This window comes from Chrysemys picta, chromosome 5 (assembly GCF_011386835.1).
Source record: "Chrysemys picta bellii isolate R12L10 chromosome 5, ASM1138683v2, whole genome shotgun sequence".
Classification (NCBI taxonomy): Eukaryota; Metazoa; Chordata; order Testudines; family Emydidae; genus Chrysemys; species Chrysemys picta.
This window is the reverse complement of record NC_088795.1, coordinates 39,101,731-39,124,449: the sequence shown is the minus strand read 5'-3', so window position 1 is coordinate 39,124,449 and position 22,719 is coordinate 39,101,731. Positions and strand designations below refer to the sequence as shown.

Below are 22,719 nucleotides of genomic sequence, written 5' to 3'. Positions count from 1 at the left end.
GGGATTGAACCCAAGTCTTCCATATTTATGGTGAGTGCCCTAACCACTGGCCTAAGGTTTATAAGGGAGGCGGTCCCACTACCTTCTTGTCCATCTGTTTCATGAATCCTTTGCTAGCTTTTCTCAAAAAGCCTGAAAGTGTAAACAAAACTTTTCTACTTTAAATATTTTATTTTGGTAATGTCAAAATGTTTCAATTCGACTCAAATCTTTGTTTGATTTTTTCAATTTGCTGAAAAATGTCTAACAATATCCTTTTTGGTTTAGCCTGAAATGAATATTTATTTCAAAACTATTAGTGACCTAAAAAATACACGATTCACCCCTCTCTAATAATAAACCCTATGTACTACCTGCTGGTATTCCTGCACAGGCAGTCCCATTGTGAGAGCGGTAGCAGTGAGTTGCTTCTTATGAGAGGTATTAAACACTCTTCAAAAAGTGTCAAGCACCAGGGAGAGACATTTACAAAAGCATGTACTCCAACTGAAGTCCATGATAAAACTCCCATTGGCCTTATCTTCACTAGCAAAAAGATATGTTCTTAAAATGTGTTAGCTGACACATTTTAACTGTGTTAAAGACCTCATGTAGATAAGCCAAATTGTAGATTTAACATGTTTTAATGGGTCAGGGTAAACCCTAGACTCATCCCTACATGTTAAGAATTGTCTTTTTTCCCCCTCATATAGTTATAGCCATCAACTTCAAAGGGAATAGAGTTAGGACATACGGAGCACTTTTGAAATTCTTACCCAAAGAACCCTGCCCAAAGGACTACACGAAGGCAGGCTACAACTGCAGCTGGAGTGGACACAGCAAATCTGTTCAAGGGCTAGTTTGGGATAAGCACTCCTTTGTCTCAATGGGGTATTGCAGAGAACCCAGTCTTCTGCAGACACTGATTATAGTCCAACCTATCTGGGGACTTATATTCAGCCTACCTTTTCCTTATATTGCAGAGCAGCTAGTTAAAATGGGAATTAGGGCCCAAGTCTTCTTGAACTACCCCAAACTTGGTACTGAGAACAATAAAGGCCATGAGACATTGAGTTAAGAATATCCAGAGGTGGGAGAGCTCAGGAAGTGGACTGGTGAAGAAAAGGCATTGTGCTGAAGACAGAGAGGCCAAGAGTCATAGGAGAAAGAAGCTGCTTTTCTGACTACAGGCCTGGACACAATGTCATTTTACAAATTAATGTGTGAAGAGATGCTGTTGTCTTTGTTATCTTTGTTTATGAATAGGACTTGTATACATTTTGTAAATAAATACATTACATTAGAAAATACAATGAGTCCATGACCCCAATTTCTCCTTCAATGGAAAACTGATGATTTGGAAAATCTGCTAAGACAAGGTGTGATGCACCTATGCAGCAGATACAGTCACTCCATTACAGAAAGCATATATCTGATAGTGGGGTCAAGCTCCTTTCTTAATGAAAAATCATTCTGATTGATCAATAGCTATAAGGGCTGACCCACATTCATACATTCAGAGGAGCCCGCTCTCTTCATTGACAATCAACTACTGTGTGACGAATACTGTTGTATGGAAACTAACCTACTATTCTTCAGCTACTTTTATGCATCTTGGCATGCCAAATGCCATAGTCTGGACTCTTTGCTTATGATTTCCTTCAGCAAGATCTCTTGAACAATTTTGGACACAACTGAAATGAATGAATATGAAAAGCCTTAGAAGAGGCCATCATTAGTCTTTCTGTATGTGGTGAGATCTTGCCTTACTGTCCTCACATTGATGGAAAGTTCATAGCCTTTTGCACATCAAAGCTGCAAGCCTAAAATATCCTAGATATCCTTAAATAACTGTAGCTCTCTATGACATAGTAGCAGATGTTTTAAGTCAGTACCAATTAAGTATGTTGTTAAGAGTGCATAAATAGCAAAAATCTCTCCTAAACTGCTTTATTGTCCCAATGTAATGATATGACTTCATAACTGTGGAAGTGGAACACAGTGTTCACATTATAATTGTATGTTTCAGCTTGATTTTACTGGTCCTCGTCACTCGGTTGCTGTGATTTCTGAAATGGTCTGGGAGGCAATTAAGCAAAACACAATAACTGTTTCCAGGGGCGTTTCTTTTAGGGAAAGCTCTAAAGTTCCCTGGCCACCCTCTGAAGTTTACAGCATCTCTCAGCATTTTCTGATATTTGGCACAGTTGCAGCGGTCCAAACAGCAGAAGCTTAACACTTGTTAAATTAAACAATTTTTAAGAAACAGATTCATTATGGCACAGCCCGTGGATTTGCATCTATCCAAATAAACATTTTTTTCCTTCAGACAAAGGAAGAAAGACTTGACAGTTCTAACAATGAAAAATGTGTTCTCTGTCCATTTTAAGGTACACTCATGATGAAACCTAACCAGGTCATTTACTTGATCAAGAACTGCTTAAGATCAAACAATACATTATAGTAGATGAATATGGATACCCTATTAATGGTATCTGCTGGGTAAGATGGGTGATTTATGCGTAATATGTACACCACAGTGGCCTTCTTTGAAATGCTCACCACTAGAGAATCCATATTTATAAATTATGTACAATCAGATGGCTTCACTTTCTTTCTCATAGCTAGCTAGTACTACTTGCTCACCATCTATTGCAACAGAATTATGTCCCTTAAATTACTTCCTCCTGAGATCCCTACAACTTTTAACAAAATCTGTGTTCTCAAAGCTATCAAAAGGGATCCATGCTTTATTAAAATGCTCAAATGTTTGCTGACTGTGTACATCATTGTCTTACCTGTGCCCAGAATACAGAGTGCTAGCATTGTTACTGGAAATTCTTTAGCTTTCAGTTTTGTACAGATGGCTTTATTCCGATACTGAGCCTGGATGATGGCTGGAGATGAAGTTGAAGGACTAGAGCGCATTCTTGTTAGTGTTGTTTCTAATAGGTATTCTAAATAAAAAGTGCTTCAACTTATAATTTATTTCTAGATGAGTAGATGTCATATGGCTATAGAGTTGTAGAGGAAGTTAAATTGGGGAAGTTCTAGTTAGAGTAAGTGCATTATTAGGGAAGTCCAGTAATGGTTGCATATTAAAAGGGAGTTACTCCATTGTTATTTGTCTTTATTTGGTAATTCACTCAGTTGGACACTGCACCTAAGCTATGCAGTAACAGCAGCAGTGGATGTGGCAAGGTGAGAAACCTCAGCACTTTCTCCATCTCATAAGGTCTCATTATAAGATCAATACAAATGAAACATGGAAATTTGGAGGCTGTGAAACAAAACTGAAGGAGCCCGAGGATAGCAGTAATTCTGCTGACTATATCTTACATTTATGGCTCAACTTCTATTGTAAAAGACTCAAATAGAACTCTCCCAAAATATAAGCACATGACAATCATTTTCCCTGAAAAGCAACTACCTCTGTTCTGAAGGGTAACACCATGGAATGCATCCACTGCAGAGCATGCTGAACAACACTGGGGATATTTTTGGCCATGGACACCATGACAAATACCTGCTCTTCTATGAAGTACCAATAAATATTCGTAATAACCAGAATCTTAGCTTAACTGTCTGGAGTTGAAAGGACAGAAGTCAAACTCGGGAGGATACAAAACTGATTTAATCTTGGTATGACTCAAAACCGGGAAGACAAGATACAAAACATAATGGGTACCTTGAAATTCCACATATCCTGCAGGAGATTTCCCATATTGCCCCCCCCCCCATCATTTTTGTAAACATAGAATCATAGAAATTTAGGCTGGAAGGTACGTTGAGAAGTCATCATGTCCAAGCCCCCTGTGCTCACGCAGGACCAAGGAAACTTAGACCATCTCTGGCAGGTGTTTGTCCAATCTGTTCTTAAAACTGATGAAGATTCCACAACTTCTGTTGGAAGTCTATTCCAGCACTTAACTATCCATATAGTTAGCAAGTTTTTCCTTTTCTGTCTAACCTATATCTCCCTTGCTGCAGATTAAGCCCATTACTCATGCCTACTGAAGGTAGGACAAAATGAACAATTGATCACAGTCATCTTTGTAACAACCCTTAACATATTGGAAGACTATCAGTTCTCCCTTCAGTCTTTTTTTTCCCTCAAGACTAAACATAGCCAGTTTTTTAAACATTTCCACATAGTTCAGGTTTAAAACCTTTATCATTTTTGTGGTTCTCCTCTGGACTTTCTGCTGTTTGCCAACATCTTTCCTAAAGTGTGGTGCCCATAATTGGATACAGTACTCCCGCTGAGTCCTCACCAGTGCCCAGTAGAGCGTGACTACTACCTTCCGTTACTTACATACTCCACACCTGTTAATACACCCCAGAATATACTTTTTTTGCAACTTCATCATGTTGTTGACTCATATTCAATTTGTCCTCCGCGATAGCCCCCAGATCCTTGCTAGCAGTACTACCACTTAGCCAGTTATTCCCCCTTTTGTAGTTGTGCATTTTACTTTTTTCTTCCAAAGTGAAGTGTTTTGCATTTATCTTTACTGAAATTCATCTTGTTGAATTCAAACCAATTGCCCAATTTGTCAAGGTTGTTTTGAATTCTAATCCTATTCTCCAAAGTGCTTGCAACCCCTCCCACCTCAGTGCCATCTGCAAATTGTATTAGCATACCCTCCACTTCATTATCCAAGTGATTAATTAAAATATTGAATAGTACTGGATGCAGCATTGATCCCACTAGAAATACCCTCCCAGTTTTGACAGTAAATCATTAACTACTCTTTGAGTACGTCTTTCAACCAGTTGTGTACCTGCCTTATAGTAACTTCATCTAGACTGCATTTCCCTAGTTTGCTCATTAGAACGCCATGTGGTATTGTGTTAAAAGCCTTATTAAGATCAAGATATAGCTCATCTTGCTTGCCCCCTATCCACTAGGTCACTAATGCTGACAGAAAAGAAAATTAGGTTGGTTTGGCATGATTTATTCTTGACAACCCTACTATCCTCTAGGAGCTTTACAAATTGATTGTTTAATAATTTGTTCCACTATCTTTCCAGGTATCAAAATTAGGCTGTCTGGTCTAGTTTCCCAGGCTCTATTTATTCCCCTTTTTAAAGATAGCTACTATGTTTGCCCTTCTCCAGACTTCTGGGACCTCACCCATCCTCCATGAGTTCTCAAAGATAATTGCTAATGATTTCAAGATTTGCTTCATCTGGTTCCTTAAATACCTTAATATGAATTTCATTAGTACCTGCCAACTTGAATACATCTAACTTATCTAAATATTGTTAACCTTTTCTTTCCCTATTGTGCCTTCTGTTCTATCCCCCTTGTTGTTAATATTAATTGTGTTGCATATCTGGTCATCCATTAACTTTTTTTAGTAAACATGATGCTTGCTTCTTGCTGGACAGCTGGAACTTTAAATCTCCAGGACTGTATTTCAGTCCTTATATTTACACCACTAATCTGAACCTTCCCAGTTGCATATATACATTTGTAGCACATAGTCTACCTCAATATCTCTTCCTTTTGCATATTATTAATGGCCCCCATTGTAGGTAGCATTTTCCATGTTCATTTCTTGATTTATGATATTTAGAATAATAAACTTTCTGCAAATGACATTGAACAAAATAAGTTTTGAAAGGCACTGTGGAATACCATTGCTGATTTTATGTAAGGGCAAAAATACCATAAAATATTAATCTTCAGCCTTATGACTGACCTTATATCTTAAAGTATCATAAAATAAACTGCATTTTAGGCCTCGTCTGCTAATAAAAAACATTACACCATATGTTGCTCTGTAAATTCAAGTCAGTAAAGCCCTACGTAAAACAACTTTATAGAGAAAAGAACTTTGTAATAAAATGCCATTGAATATTTTTCTTTCATTTACAGTCAGTTCAGATGTCTATATGCTTTTTATAGAATTCCAATTATTCAAAAAGAAGGCTTTTTCTCAGTTTGTGCCAAGAACTTTGGGGATAATTGATTTTAATTGCATCTTAATGCTGAAAGCACTTTATTTGTGCCATCATGTACATTTGGGATAGTTTTGAAATAGAAGTTCTTTGCATACATTTTGTAAGGAATTAGGTGATGGCTGGCCTGCATGTAAATGAGATAATCTACTGCATTTACTATAGCAAGTGATTTCACACCATAAAGCCACTATTTAATTGTGCAGATGGGTGACAAAAATGCTTAATCCCAATAACACTGAATAACGTAATTGCCTAGATGAAACATATGCATTCACCATAGCCAGTACCAAAAATAAGTTAAGGTTATGGTTTAGACAAGAATTTATTGAATAGGTTCTAGCCCATTTTTGTAAGGATCTTATCAGAAAACAATGGAGAATCTGTTGAAATTCTTTATGGATGATATATAATTTAATCACTGACATGGTTGTCATTCTGCTCCTTGTGCACTTGATGTACTGAGTTGACTGCTTGTTTCACTTTCTGTATTATGACTATGGAGTATTATTCCTAAATCAGCTTTAGCCCAAAAGGAATGAGAACCCTGCAAATATTTATTTCCAATTATAAGCAAAATCTTTCTTTCAGACATTCACATTTAGTCTAAACCCATTACTCATTGGACTAGGGAAATTAACTATGGAATTTGTTTGGTCAATACCTTTAAAAATCAAATACCCAAAGATTTTTCTCTTTCCTCAGTGCACTGGGAGCTCTTTGCAAATGCTAAGCTATCCTTAAGTGGCACTGATTTCTGAACAGATGTACTGATGATGGGATACGTGATTAGTGGAGTCTTGTGTGGAGGGAAGATGAACACACACCCAAGAGGACAGCTGCCCATCAGCTATGGGGGGAAGACCATACAAAGCTCCATCTCACTCCCACCCTAGAACGTAGAACTCTGTTATCCAGTGTATTTGCATTAGCTAGGTAATCACTTATGAAAAAGACCTATAGAATTAAATAAAAAATGTAGTTCTTTCTGTGGGGGTTTTAAATACCTTTCGAGAATTCTGAGGCAGTCCCTGATCACCAATACACGGCAGGTGACCTCTGGCAGTGGGGCTGATGAGAGAGAGTAATATATAATGGTATTCCAACTAGAGCTGGTTGGAAGTTTTTCACTGAAACATATTGTTTTAATCAAAATGAAATCATTTAGAAAAATGTACTATTTCAACAAAAGTGCCTTTGGGAAAATATTTCAAATTTGAAGAAAAAATCCATTTTAGAAATTTTTGTTTTGAAAAAGTTTTAATTTCATTTCAGAATTTCAATTTTTGTCTTGGAATGTTTTAAATGATATTTTAGATTTTTTGTTTGTTTTTACATTTCATGACATGTCAGTAGCAGTAGTGTGTAGTGTGCACTACTACTGATATAGTTTGACATAGTATAACAGTTGATATATTCTATTTTCTTATTTTTAAAATCACTGAGGAGAGCTGCTTGTAGTAATTATTGAAACATCTTTATCTTCTTTTCTAGATCAAAATGTCTCTTTGGGTATGTGTACACTATGAAATTAGGTCGATTTTATAGAAGTTGATTTTTAGAAATCCATTTTATATAGTCGATTGTGTACATCCACACTAAGTGCATTAAGTCAGCAGAGTGCATCCTCACTACCATGGCTAGCATCGACTTACGGAGCGGTGCACTGTGGGTAGCTATCCCACAGTTCCCGCAGTCTCCGCCATCCATTGGAATTCTGGGTTAAGCTCCCAATGCCTGATGGGGCAAAAACATTGTCGCGGATGGTTTTGGCTACATGTAATCAGTCGCCTCTCCCTCCATGAAAGCAACGGCAGACAATCATTTCACGCCAGACACGAGGGCAATTAGAAGAGTACAGCAAAGCGTGCTGTGCTTCAGAGAGGCTTTGAAAACCAGTTTCATGACTGGCCAGGCTTCAGTGTGACAGTTGTGTGTGTTTCTCCTTGATACAAACCCGCCCCCTTTGTTGATTTTAATTCCCTGTAAGCCAACCACCCTCCCCCCTTCGAAATAAAGTAACAATTGTTTTGAAACCATTCATTCTTTCTTTATTAATTAAAAAAAAAAGAGATAACGGACAAAGTAGCCCGGGTGGGGTGGGGGAGGAGGGAAGGACAAGGCCACTTTGCTTATTGTAGCCACACTAAAAATCAAACTGTTTGAACGACAGCCTTCTGTTGCTTGGGCCATCCTCTGCGGTGGAGTGGCTGGGTCCCCGGAGCCTCCCCCCCACCGCATTCTTGGGCGTCTGAGTGAGGAGGCTATGGAACATGGGGAGGAGGGTAGGCGGCTATACAGTGGATGCAGCGGGGGTCTGTGCTCTTGTTGCCTTTCCTGCAGCTCCACCAGATGCTTCATCATGTCCGTTTGCTCCCCCATTAGCCTCAGCATCGCCTCCTGCCTCAGCTCTTCTCACTCACTTAATTCTTTCCTGGCCTCTGCCACTGAATGCCTCCATGCATTAACCTGTGCCCTATCAGTGCGGGAGGACTGCATGAGCTCGGAAAACATGTCATCACAAGTGCTTTTTTTTCACCTTCTAATCCGCGATAACCTCAGGGACGGAGATGATTCTACACTCTACGATTCTGGGGGGACTGCATGGTCACCTGTACTGCTTAGTTCGCCACGCTGACCAAACAGGAAATGTAATTCAAAAGTTCCCGAGGCTTTTCCTGTGTACCTGGCTAGTGATCGCAGTTCAAAGTGCTGTCCAAAGCGGTCACAATGGAGTACTCTGGGATAGCTCTTGGAGGCCAATACCGTCGATTTGTGTCCACACTACCCCAAATTCGACCCAGCAAAGTTGATTTTAGCGCTACTCCCCTCACCGGGGAGGAGTACAAAAGTCGATTTTAAGAGCCCTGTAGGTCGACGGAATGGGGTTGGTTGTGTGGACACATTCATTTTTAAATCGACCTAACGTGGCTAAATTCAACCTAACCCTATAGTGTAGACCAGGCCTTTGTGCTGTGTGTTACAATGAAACAGTTTAACACTTTGACACAACCCCCTGTTAATCAGTTCTCTGCATGCACAAGTGTCAGGTAGATATGGCAGGTGTGAAATTTGAATCCGAAAATATCTGAAACTCTAGTGAATTGGGCCAGGCAATCAAGAATGATGTTGTATTTGGGCAGTATAAACTAGAGAAATGATATGCAGGCAGATGAAGGAAGGAGACATATTGTAAATCAGAAGACAGGATCATTGCCCAGAAATGGTCAGTTCTGACACAGTACAAAGGATGCAAGCCAGAACTGTAATGACTGATCTTTCGTGAGAGAGTAAGTTCACTATGCATTAGCGCAGAAAATCGTGAACTCATCACTGGGTGCTTTACTGCTTCTCATTAATATTCAGGGACTGTATGGAATTCTAATGCACTGAATTCCATCTTTTTGAAAATAATTTTTTCCTTTACTGTAACTTAACTTTCCATAAGAGATCAATTAAACTGAATTTCTTTAATAAGGTAATTACAAAAGTTGAACAGAAGTATGTATAATTTGGTTGATTGATTAACTTCATTGTTGAAGACTTTAAGACTGGATACATTAGAAGATGGACTGTGTATTATTTTCTGAATGTTATATTTAAACCTGTTAAACTCATTTTAATGACATGTCATGTTTAAAATGTAGTAATGTAGGACATTTCTCTAACTGCAATTATAATAGCCCTAAAGATCAAATAGTACACAAGTGTTATCATCGCAGCATTCACACTGCTTCTTTATTTGGTTTTAGTTGCTGAGCTTCTGCCAACTGTGATTAGGCTTGGGAAATGAGCCCTGCCACTCTGGACTTCAATTTAAAAAAATCAAGAACCAAGAATCATATCATCCTTAACGGAAACCTTCAGAAAGCATTCCAGAAGCAGGTGTAACTACTGGAATGAACTATGGCTTATAAGATCTATAAGTATAAATAATTAAAATGCATGTGTTTGATTGTTCTCTCCCTGCTGTGGTGTAAATTAAGAGTAACACCACTGAAGTCAATGGACTAAAGACAATGTAAATGAGAAGAGCAAAAATGTTCTCTCCTTGAAAAACACAATTTCCCCCCAAGAATTCAGTCTTCACCCACTTTGGATTGCACATTACAACCACCATCCATCTAAAAGGCCATTTCTAACAGAGGTTTTCAGCGTTACTTAAGATTCTGATTTTTAATAGTGCTGAATTCTTATTGAAGATGATCACTCAGCTCCTCTGAAAAAAAAAAGTTGTGGTGGAAGAACATTATTAATAGATGTATTAGTGGCCCCAGGATCATAGGCACAGTGCAAACACATCGTGAGAAAGTTGTCCCAATCTAGCAGACAAGACAGAGAGGAAACAGAAGCAAAGAGAGGTGAAGTAGGTGCAACTGTTAAGTCATTTATTACTTAGATATGCCAGTCCAAAAAAAAAAATTGTCTGTAGAATTTTATCAAACACTTTCCTTAAAATGTGATTACCCCAGCTAGCCTCATATATGACAAATTATCCTGGAATTAGGTCAGTACTGTATTTTTAACAACTTTGGCTGCATAATATCTTCTCTAAAAATTGTGCACCCGACATCTAGCAGATCAGAATTCAGAACATATTTGCCTTTCTGTAACAATCAATTACTAAAGACCTCTATCTAAAAGTCAGTTTTGCAAAGAAAAAATACAGTAATTAAGCCAATGTCATCTTGTTTTCATAGTGCTCCAACTAGAGGCCAGTATGATTTCACCTGTTATAGAACATGATACATCTTTCTAATTACAATGAGCCTAAAAACAAACATTATAATAAATTGATTTTGATATTTGCTGCTGTACGGTTCTGCCAAACAATGTCTAAAGTTTACTTTTATGTGTTACCACTAGGATTGTGATTAAAATTTAATACATCTGTTTCCAAATATAGACTTGTTTCATTTGGATTGTTAAATCTTTTTGCAATTTTAATTAATGTTTTAATAATTTTACAGGAATGTTTTTGTGCTATATTCTGAAGTTACAAGGCACAACAGCATTGTTTAGTTCCAATGGAATTCGAAAGGATATGGTCTAATGGTCTAAATATAAGAATCCTGAATTCTCATCCCAGATTGAGAAAATTAGTAAACCTTTCTATATCTCTTCCTCCTCCGCTTATCTTCCTCACCGTTTCTGTGAGGAAGATAAATAGTTTGTCCATAATGCCATTCAGAATAACTGATTTACTTACAATGGTCACCATTAAAAATATACCAATTGTCATTTGTAATTATTAGCACCACTTGAATATTGCAATTTTGAAATGGTGAGCAATGGGCTGGTGAAATTTTAGTAATTGAACGAATACCTCAAATTTCACAATTGTTCTATACTTCCTCAGGGCAAATTAGGATACAATGTTTGCTAATAATATGGGCTGATTCAAACTGGCATGACCTTTCAGTTTATTAAATATCAAATGCTCTCATGTGCAAACTCTGTACAATGGAGTACATGTTTTCTATCACAGAAACCAGATACCATAAATAAGAAAATGTTCCATTTGATTTGGCATTTGAATGTGTTATTGGGAGATTTTTCCCCACTAAAGGCAGGCCAAAAATGGGTTAGAGAACAGGATATATTGACAGTGAAAGGTTAATTCCTTAAACGAATAGTTGCTTCACTATTCTCTGCCAGAAAGGTAGAAGAACTAAAACAGCTAATTGGACATGATAGAGGTTCCAGGGATCTGCAAGTGGAACAGGTAAAATGTAAGTAGTGATAATTGAAGGCTAATTATCATCAGCTAGTGTTTGGGCAGGTGGTTTCCTGAGCCAGATAGAGAGATGGGGACAATAATTAGGGAGAAGGTTTTTAAAATTTTTGTTTAGGTGGCAGTGCGAATGTTGGCTTGGTTCTGTTACATTAACTCACAAACGTTGCATGTCAAAGTAGCATGCCCTAAATAAAAGCTGTGATTGTTTTGTGAAAAGAACCTTAAATTTTCTTTATTTTGTGGATGTTGTTGCAATTAAACATTATCCTTTTTAGCTACTTCAGTTGTTTACATCTCATCCTTTCTACATTTTTTTACCCTATATGTTTGCCAGTTTTCACTCTGTCCCTCTCTGTAGTGCAGCATATGGTGCAGTGAACCTCTTCTCCTTAATGTGGCAAAATGGATCTGATTAGATATGGCCTTGAGTATCAGTCTATGATACCAAGTCTCTAGCCCTTTCTCACTCTCCTTGCTCTATCCTCATCTCTCCTTGGGCCAAATTGTGCCCTCTAGATCTGCACACAAAGGGGACCAGCCCTTGATTTGTGGATGTCTTCCATTCCATGTGTGGTGAGGGATTGTGATCTGCCACCATGACTCTGTTCCCACTTTAGAACACTATGGAGGATGTTTGTGGGATTAATTCATGTAGGAGGAGGGCATGGGGAATGGATGGATTAGGATTGGACAATGGATGGTCTTGCATTGTGTGAAGGTTGAATTGGGGGTAGGATGGGGACTCTCAGAGATTCCCCCCAAAAGTAATAGTTTAGGGATACTTTTCACTATGTGCCCCCTTTGTGATGGGGATCTCCTTTGGGAGAAAAGTCCATGAGGTAGTGTAGTCACAGAAGGAGCTATTGGGGGGCATAGAGCTTCTACAGAGATTGCCTTAGCCTTCTGCTGATTCCTGGGGAGCCATATGGGTCTCTGGTTAGACTCTGGGTTTGGTATCCAGACCTACAGATCATTCTGTGGAGAGGCAATGCCTGCCTTCCCCACCCTTGGCAGAGAATCTGGGGAGGAACTCCATGAGAGTATCTTTGCAGAGATTCCCTCCCCTTTAACTACTTCCAAGTGGGTTTTTTTCTGCTGTAGGGTGTAACTGGCTTTCTGTCTTCTTGCTCTAAGTTGTTTTCATCAGACTACAGTAGGTTACAACAGTGTCTCTCAACCTTTCCAGATTACTGTACCTCTTTGAGCAGTCTGATTTGTCTTGCGTACCCCAAGTTTGCCTCACTTAAAAACTACTTGCTTACAAAATCAGACATTAAGAATACAAAAGTGTCACCGCACCCTATTACTGAAAAATTGCTTACTTTCTCATTTTTACCATATAATTATACAATAAACTAATTTGAATATAAATAGTGTACTTACATTTCAGTGCATAGTAGATAGAGCAGTATAAACAAATCATTGTCTGTATGAAATTTTAGTTTGTACTGAGTTTGCTTGGGTTTTTTATGTAGCCTGTTGTAAAACTAGGCAAATATCTCAATGAGTTGATGTACCCCCTGGAAGCCCCGTGGGGTAAACAGACCCCTGGCTGAGAACCACTGGGTTACAATAATAACCTTTTAAGGTTATGTTGAAGTCTCTAATGTATTCATGTTGTTATTACCTTATTAATACTATATGAAATCGAACTGAAAATGAAATAAAAATCATTATGCTGTGACAAAGTATGGCAGTTATTGTTTTAAATGTTCCAGGAAGATATTTTAATTATTTATATTTCAATTAGGCTTGCGTTAAATGAAGGGAATAGAAGTGAGTTTGTGGCAGGAGATGAACATATAATGCAAGCTAAAGCAAAAGGGAAGCATACGTGAAGTAACTGGTCACTTGTTAGCATCTGAAGTGCTATCATCATCTGGGACAAATGGTACTCTCAGGTTTTAATATGGATTTCAAACCTTTCCATAGTGTGGGCCACATTTTAATACAAAGATTTCCTGCTCTCATATTAATTCTCCCAGGTATCACCTGCTCTCTCATTCATGGACGCATAACGTCTCTTTAGTAACAACAGTTGCTTAATGAGAATTGTACATTAGAAACATTTGTAACTGTCTTTCAGTTTAACAGCTTGAAAGAAGCAGGTGGGGCCATCGCCTTTTGACCGATCAGCTCTCTGTGGAATACCATCAAACGCTCCACGGACCACAGTTTGAGAACCTCTGCCACCTTAGACCTAGAAGAAGTTACCTTGTCATTTAGTGTTGGCTTATATTTTACAATGTCATCCTGTTGTGCTTAGACATCTCTGGCCTTCCATAATCTAGCCAATTGTACTTGATATTATATATTCTAGATTAAAATTCAAGTTAAGTAGTTACTCCTTAGAATGGCTGTTTTATTACCTTCCTTTTGGGGTTTGTCTCAGGTCAGATACTGTGTTTAGTACAGTATCTATCCATATTCAGAGATAATTAGGCAGACAGGATGTTTGACAGGAGCCAAAATCTGATACTTTTTCTCTTCCATTATATTACAGAGGAAGGGTGTTCTAGATGTTAAGGTACTAGCATTGGTCTTAAGAGATCTATTTTCAGTTCCTTGCTCCACCGCTGTGTGACCTTGGGTATATCATTTAATTTCTGCCTCAGTTCCCCATCTGTGAAATATAGCTCACTACCTCAGGGATGTTGTGAATATAATTACATTTAGGATTGTGAGGTACTCAGTTACTTCAGTAATCGTGGTTATATACCTAATTAAGATAGATAATCACTACTTTCTTTTGCAGTAATTATTTTCTAGGTTTTCACACAATATATACACAAATGAAAATTGAAATAATCATCCTATTATTAAAGTGTGTATAGTCCAGTACAGCAGATGTATGACAGTTTCAGGATTTAGTACTTCAAGATTACACATCCAGTGCAAGTGTGATTGTAACATTTTATTAATGTTTGATAGTAATAGCTTAATCAACACAAAAAATCTTGAACCAAATATTAGGAAAATGAGATTTGTGAGTGCACTGGGGAAATTGAATAATTCAAGCTGCCCAAAAGTAAAAGGAAACAGTAGCACATATTTTAATAATAATGACCAGTGTTTATTTCAGCTAGGAAAATAAAGAATGGTGTTTCAGTATGTATTGTACGTTATTTTTTTGTTCAGTATGTATTGTACAGTATTTTAAATTCAGAATGTATTGTAATTATTTTACATTATTACTCCCTGTAAGCATAAGTGAAATGAATTGCCAAAGGTGATTATCTACTACTAACTTTAAATGCAAAGAACAAGTTACTTCAAGTTGATTACAGTCATTTTTTAAATGCCAATGCCTAGTAAAATATAAATAAAACTACATTTTATCAGCACTAAGAGCCTGCTTGTGAATACTTGCTGCAAATCAGAAGTAAGCTCTCAACTATTTTAATAACACACTATAAATTTTTAATAATACAATGCAAATTTTATTTCTGACGAATGCAGCTTGGTGTGTGATTTATGGGAACCAACATAACCAAGCTCGTCAAATGCACTAAGCACTGTAACTTCCTTTTGGGCAGCTAATAATACTTTGTTATCAAACAGTCATAAAGTTTGCAATCATAACCTAACTGGTGCTGTTAGCTAATCAGGATCATTCTTTCATGGATAATAGTTTCAGATGTTTTAGTAAATTGAATGTTTTATTGCTTTTGTAACGCAGTAACTATCCTTTCCTCTGTGATTCACTAAAAAGGTTCTTAAATCATCTCTGAAAATGAGTAAAGCTCTTAAGTGAAAGGGTTGTGCCCTCCTCCAGCAGGTAAAATAAGTTAAACATTGGGTTTATTTTTATAAATCAACTAAGAGAAAAACACAAGTGAAAAAGGGAACAGTTAAAATCAGGACCTGTACTCTACTCAGAGCAATTAACAATTCTCTGTGCTGTTCACTAGAAACATAGAGATTTACTTTAGTGCTTACCTTATTTCTGGTTGGCAGTTTTGCTTCAATTGGTTTTGTACAAGTCTTTTCTTCCATATCCAGGTTTTCAAACCCTCAGTTTCACTGTGAGGGCCAAATTCCAGCGCCTGCTCTGTTTCAAAATTGCTTTATTCAAGTGGTGTAAAGGAGATGGATAGCTGGCTTAAACATCTGGCTTAGCACCCCCCCCACACACCCAATTTTTAACATATTGTCTTGCAAAATACACTTAATAAGGTCATGATAATTGTCTTGCAAAATACACTTCGAGTCTTACGCAGAGTTACCAAAGCAATCATCTTTGGAAATGTTGGCAAAGGAAGAATAGAGAAATACATAGACAGCGAGAGTGTCTACACTGCAAATAGACACCTGTGGCTGGCCCATGCAGATGACTTGGGCTCGTGGCTAGGGCTAATGGTTTAATTGCACTGTAGATATTGGGCTTGGGCTGCAGTCCAAGCTCTGGGACTTTCCCCCATGGCAGTATCATAGAACCTGGGCTACAGCCCAAGCGTCTGTACAGCAGTTAACAACTTCTTAGCCAGATCCCTGCAAGCCTGAGTCAGCTGCATGGGCCAGCCCTGGGCTTCTAATTGCAGTGTAGACATACACTAAGGCTCATCATCCTTCCCTCCCTAGATCTCCACCCCTTCTTCTTTCCTCACCCCAGGTCAGATAGGGACATAAGTAGTTAACAATGTGAACTCTGCTCCCTTCAGAAGTTGCATGAGAATCCGTGCTGGGTCTTGTGACTCAAGATTCTCATACTGCACAGTCAGGCAAAGAATTAAGGGCCAAGATGAGATGCTGAGACATGTGCTATTCACTTTTCAGAAGCTTCAGTGAAAACTTTCTGCTGAATGGGAACTGCCAGTAGCCCAGATGGAAGCATTCTTCTTTCATTTTAGGACTTCAATTACTCAACTTTATGTTGAAGGAAGAATGGGCTGCCCAGCAAGCCCTTGATGACCGGGAGTTCTAGCTGCTTGGTAGAAAACAAAAACCCATCCTTTTGTTGTTCCAGCAGTGGTGTTCTGAAAATATAGGTATGGGGTGCTGATGAGAACACCTCCTTTGTTGCTCTTCTACTTCTCCTATTACTAGTCACTTCTTCTTCTATTACTAGTCTTGCAAACTCCTTTTCCCCACTTCACTCCTACTATCAATGGGGAGTGTGACCGACTGCCAAGCAGGGAGCCACTCAAAGAAGAACATGTCTGAGATTTTGAGCAGGTGAGGTGCAGGAAGTCAATTTGAGAATGAAGGATAGTTATTTTTGGTATGCTGTAGCAGCTGTTAAACTTGTTTCCTAAATACTGATGCCTCCATGTTTGTTTGAAAGTCATTAAATAATATTTCCAAATTGTCAGAATAATGGTGACTACAAAAAGTTATTGAATTGAGATTTGATAAGAAAATCAACTTTATTAATGCACTGTGAATAATTGCCTCAAGTGATTTATCTAACATTAATTGCAGAGCTCCTCAAATACCTACAATGTGCGTTCACATTATAAAAGACTCTTAGTACAAATATTTAAATTTCTAATAACTGGAAGCCTTGACATTTATTAGAACTATGCAAATGTAGATTTGGAAAAGGTCTAATAATGCTTTTAATATAATTTGACAATATAAAATATTACAGCACCAGTTCCATTTTTAAAATGTATTAAAGGAACCTTGTGATGGGGGCACCTGCCCCACACTGGCCTGAAAGGGGTTAAAGCAACCCTAGGGAGGCTGCGCAATAGGCAACCAATAGAAGGAGAGCATAGGGAGTCTGTGCAGCCAATCAGGGCCAGGCAGGCCCATATAAGAAGAACTTCAGGGCAGAACAGGTCAGTGACTCCCTGGAGCTTGAGGAAGGAGGACGACTGGCTTCCTGGTAGGTGGAAGGCAGCTAGCACCTTGGACAGAGCAGTGCTAGGCAGAATCAGGGGAGCGAGAGAGTGCTCACAGCTGACTGCTGGCATGCTGAGACAAGGGTGGAGAAGGTGCTGGGGCTGTGAGGAAGTGGCCCAGGGAAGTAGACGGTGGGGTTGGAGGAGACGCAGCACGTGGCTGCCATCTTATAGGGTCCCTGGGCTGGGACCTGGAGTAGCGGGCAGGCCCGGGTTCTTCCGTGCCTCCCATCCCCAGTCGCCACCAAGGAAGTGTCTGGACAGTGGACTACAGTCCCCCCCAGAAGGGGAGAGAACAGAGTGTGACACAGCTGGAGGGCTGTGTCCTGAAGAGGATACTGTGTTCCTTGCGACAACACACTTCCTGGAGCAGACGTGATGACGGCGAGGCATCACCAGATCAGCGTGCATGGATGATCTAAGCTAATTCCCAGGATGGCCAGCAGGAGGTGCCACAGTGGTGAATCAAACCCTTTCATAATCACAGACATTCATATGTATACACTTTTTTGCTGGTTTATATTTTAAATAATACAAATATATCATTTTCTTTTTTGTTCTTGTTGGAGATCTGAATAATACTATTGTTAGTTTTCTCTGCTTTTTATTTGCAAGGGCAGGGGTGTTGAATCTTTATCAAATACAGTAACTCCTCACTTATTCATCCCAGTTAATGTTGTTTCATTGCTATGTTGCTGATCAATTAGAGAACATGCTTGTTTAAAGTGGTCAATGCTTCCTTATAACATTGTTTGGCAGCCGCCTGCTCAGTTCACTGCTTGCAGAAAAAGCAGTCCATTGGAGTTAGCTGGTGGGGGCTTGGAACCAGGACTGACAGCCCCCCTATCAGCTCCCCGCTTTCCTAAGTTCCCTGTGCGGCAGCTGCCGAGCAGTTCAGCTGTCCCTCCCCCCACTGCCATGTGTTGCTTCTGCACTCTGCCTTGGAGCTGCTTCCGGGAGCTTCCTTCTTGCTGTGCAAGGTAGGGGGAAAAGGGTGCTAATGTCAGGGTGTCCCCCTCCCCCCGCTCCTGTACCTTATTTCCAAAGGGAGATGGGGGGGGGGCCGGCAGGGCTCAGGACAGAGGGAGCTTGCTGGCAGCAGCTGCTGTCTCAACTTGCTGGTCTATTTAAAAAGGCAACTTACTTAGAGTGGGGTCAGCATACTTAAAGGGGCAATGTGTGTCTCTTTCTCTCTCTCACATACGCACACACACACACAGGGTGTGTGTCTCTGCCTCTTTCTGCCATGCTGTCTCTCCTCCCTCCATTTGTGCTGCCTTGTAGAGTGTGAGGTTACATTAACAACAGTGTGATAACCCTTGAGGGCTCAGCCGAGTGCTAGTTCATTATTTAGCAATATGGCATTCCCTGGGAAATATCCCACCCTCTTCCATCCTCTGACTCAGGGATCGGCAACCTTTGGCACGCGGGCTGTTAGGGAAAGCCCCTGGGGGCCGGGCCGGTTTGTTTACCTGCCGCATCGGCAGGTTCGGCCGATCGCAGCTCCCACTGGCTATGGTTCACCATTCCAGGCCAATGGGGGCTGCGGGAAGTGGCGTGGGCTGAGAGATATGCTGGCTGCCTTTCCCGCAGCCCCCATTGGCCTGGAACAGTGGACCGCGGTCAGTGGGAGTTGCAATCAGCCGAACCTGCGGATGTGGCAGGTAAACAAACCAGCCCGGCCCAACAGGGGCTTTCCCTGAAAGGCCGCATGCCAAAGGTTGCTGATTCCTGCTCTGACTCCACCACCTCAACCAAGCTTCACAATCATCATTGCTGTGTACAGTATTAAATTGTTTGTTTAAAACATATACTGTGTGTGTGTGTGTGTGTGTGTGTGTATATATATATATATAGAGAGAGAGAGAGAGTCTTTTGTCTGTTGAAATTTTTTCCTCAGGAACCTAACCCCCCATTTACATTAATTATTATGGGGAAATTGGATTCACTTAACATCATTTCGCTTAAAGTAGCATTTTTCAGGAACATAACTACAATGTTAAGTGAGGTGTTACTGTAGATCTTTTCTCCTAACTGTTTAGCAGACGGAGTTGCATAGTCTGACTGAAATCCTTCCATTGTCACTCGTTCAGCTTTCACTTTGTAGGCAGTTGTGATGTCATAATCTTTCTATTATTACTGTGAATGTAGGGGTCCTAGTTATAGACTAGGGATCCCTTGTGCTTGGCACAGAACAAGTTCTCTAGTTATTCATAGGGTTTTCTGGGAAAAAAAACCAATAGATCTGGCTTTCAAATGTAAAAATGAAGCAAAAAAAATGGAAACCATTATCAGGCCTATATGAATGTATTCATTATTTTAAAACTTTTTGGCAAGTGCAAATATCAGTGATTGAATTGCCCACAGATCTATTCTTTAGATTAGGTAAACTAATTATTTTCACCCAAAATAATTTTGTTTTGTAAATTAATGAATTATGATTTGTGCTTACACTAATCTTCACATGCCCAAAATTTGGTTCTGAACATCCATCTGACCAAAACTTCACTTGTATGCATGGTAAATATGGCACAACCAAAATGTGATTCTAATTTTGCTGAGGGATATGACTATATTTTTTATTTGTCTTACTCAAGTATACTTATAAGACCGAATCCTGCAGTTCTCACACCAATATGTAGTCTTCATTCATGCCAGTGGTCACTGTCACATCAACAGAGCTGCTGGCTGCTTGCATGAATAAGGATTATTCTTTAAAGTATATGGAAAAAAATATAACAGTGTCAGCTAAAAGGACCACAAATTTCACCAAAAAAGACATTTCAATTGGGAAAATGATTCTAACTTCAATATATTACTGCACTGTGATCTTGCAAACAATTATTTACATCATAAAGAGAAAAATGTTCATTTTAGCAGTCATAAATCTGGACTGATACTTAAAGACCAGAGATTCTTTATTAAATCAGTTTGATTAGTATCAAAGAACTTATTCAGAAATAATTGAATCTTGTTTTCTCTTTCCATTGCTGTCAATTTGCTTGTTTGAACCATTAACACAATTGTTTCTGAAAAATATTTAAATTATGGAGTACCAACAATTTAAATTTCATGGACTCTGGTTCACATGTTAGTAAGTTGTTCTCAGCAGTGTAGTTCATGTGTTTTTATAATTACACCTCTCCAGTTTTTCCTAGCCTCATTCCGTCAATCCCTGCTAGCTTGGGTACCAAATATTTTAAATTGTTTAGCAACCCACATTAAATTGCCATTCTTCAGAAATTGTAAATGGACAAAATTGAGATAGGGACAAAACGGCAGTCTCATGCCAGTTGATTGTGACCTGGTGGTTTATCAAATTCTGAAATATCTAAATGTTTTGGAATTTAGTGTATGGGAAACCATAATTCATAATAGCATAGTAGTAATGCCAACCCTACGCATTCAAACATCATGAGTCAAGGCTCAAAAATTATGAGACTGGCTTAATAATCATGGGATTTAAAAAACTAATAAATGCAGGGTTCTGATTCCTGTACCTTTTGGGGTGCACTTGGCTCATGTTTTCAAGATTTTCTTTGTGACCTAAAAGGCTACAAATATTTTTTTTAAATAAAAGCTGGGTTCACTTGATTCCAGGAGCTGAGACTTTGAGTAACACCAAACAGCACAAGATTCACAATAAAATAATGAGTTGGCAGTACTGAGTTTGTCATAAGCATCTGGCATCATGTTATGACTTTAGCCATCTAACTCTGAGCCTGATCCTCACCCCATGTGTGAAAACCCATGGGAGGAGGCTAAGGAAAAAGAGGTCTGCAGTAGAGTCTCCCTCTGGAAATTTCTCACAGATTGTTCCATTGGAAAATCAGGGTTTGCCTTGCAAGGGATGAGCAGGAGTCTCTAGGCCTTTGTGCTGGTGATTATTCACCAGCAACCCCTCTATGTACTCCCTGGAAGCACAGTTCAACTGGAACTGCACTGGCAGGACTCCTACAGCCAGCAACAATACCTGGCACATAGAAAGAGGCTGTATTTTCCTTCCTAGTCTCAATAAGGGTGAGACAAAACATATTCCTCCTTTCACTGTCTGGCTACACCCCCTGCCATCATCCATGCCATTACTCACACAGTAGGATCTGGGGAAACGGAGTGGTGAAGAAGCTTTCTGAACATGAGAAGGAGGGGCACACATTGACGCTCCTTTCTGCTCATGACTCTTGGAGGTAATGTTGGGTTCTCTGTTCCTTTTATAGTTTGTCTTCTGTTGTAATGCCTAGTGTTAAGGCTGTATCCCCACTTTGAACTTTAGGGTACAAATGTAGGGGCCTGCATGAAAACTTCTAAGCTTAACTACCAGCTTAGCTTTGGTCCGCTGCCACCATTTCCCAATTGGATTCCCTCCCTGGGAAGCCTTGAGAAACCTTTCACCAATTCCCTGGTGAATTCAGATCCAAACCCCTTGGATCTTAAAACAAGGAGAAATTAACCATCCCCCCTCCTTCCTCCCACCAACTCCGGGTGAATACAGATCCAACCCCCTTGGATCTTAAAACAAGGAAAAATCAATCAGGTTCTTAAAAAGAAGGCTTTTAATTAAAGAAAAAGGTAAAAATCATCTTTGTAAAATCAGTATGGAAATTAACCTTACAGGGTAATCAAACTTAAAGAGCTTAGAGGACTCCCCTCTAGTCTTAGGTTCAAAGTACAGCAAACAAAGATAAACACTTTAGTAAAAGGTACATTTACAAGTTGAGAAAACAAAGGAAAACTAACACGCCTTGCCTGGCTATTTACTTACAAGTTTGAAATAGGAGAGACTTGTTTAGAAAGATGTGGAGAACCTGGATTGATGTCTGGTCCCTCTTAGTCCCGAGAGGGAACACACTTACAAACAAACAAACAAACCTTCCCCCCCCCAAGATTTGAAAGTATCTTGTCCCCTTATTGGTCCTTTAGGTCAGATGCCAGCCAGGTTACCTGAGCTTCTTAACCCTTTACAGGGAAAAGGATTTTGGAGTCTCTGGCCAGGAGGGATTTTTTAGTACTGTACACAGGACAGCTGTTACCCTTCCCTTTATAGTTATGACACCTAGAGAGTCTAATGCTAAGGAAAACAAAGATGATGGGAGAATGCACTCCGGTCATGAAAGGAAATTAGATTAAATTAGGTGCATCATTGGTCGATATAGCAGATGTACTATAGAATTAGAATGTATCATGCTGGTG

The 22,719-nt window shown here is 39.3% G+C and overlaps 1 long non-coding RNA gene across 1 annotated transcript in view; it reads left to right on the top strand.

Moving 5' to 3' along the window:
- The window catches only part of LOC135983603 (uncharacterized), a 269,671-nt gene extending 256,316 nt beyond the window's left edge, over window positions 1–13,355 (top strand). Inside the window, exon 3 of the long non-coding RNA XR_010601309.1 lies at window positions 9,699–13,355. This is a non-coding gene — a long non-coding RNA (uncharacterized LOC135983603). The remainder of the gene's footprint in view (window positions 1–9,698) is intronic.
- The last annotated feature ends 9,364 nt before the right edge of the window (window positions 13,356–22,719 follow it).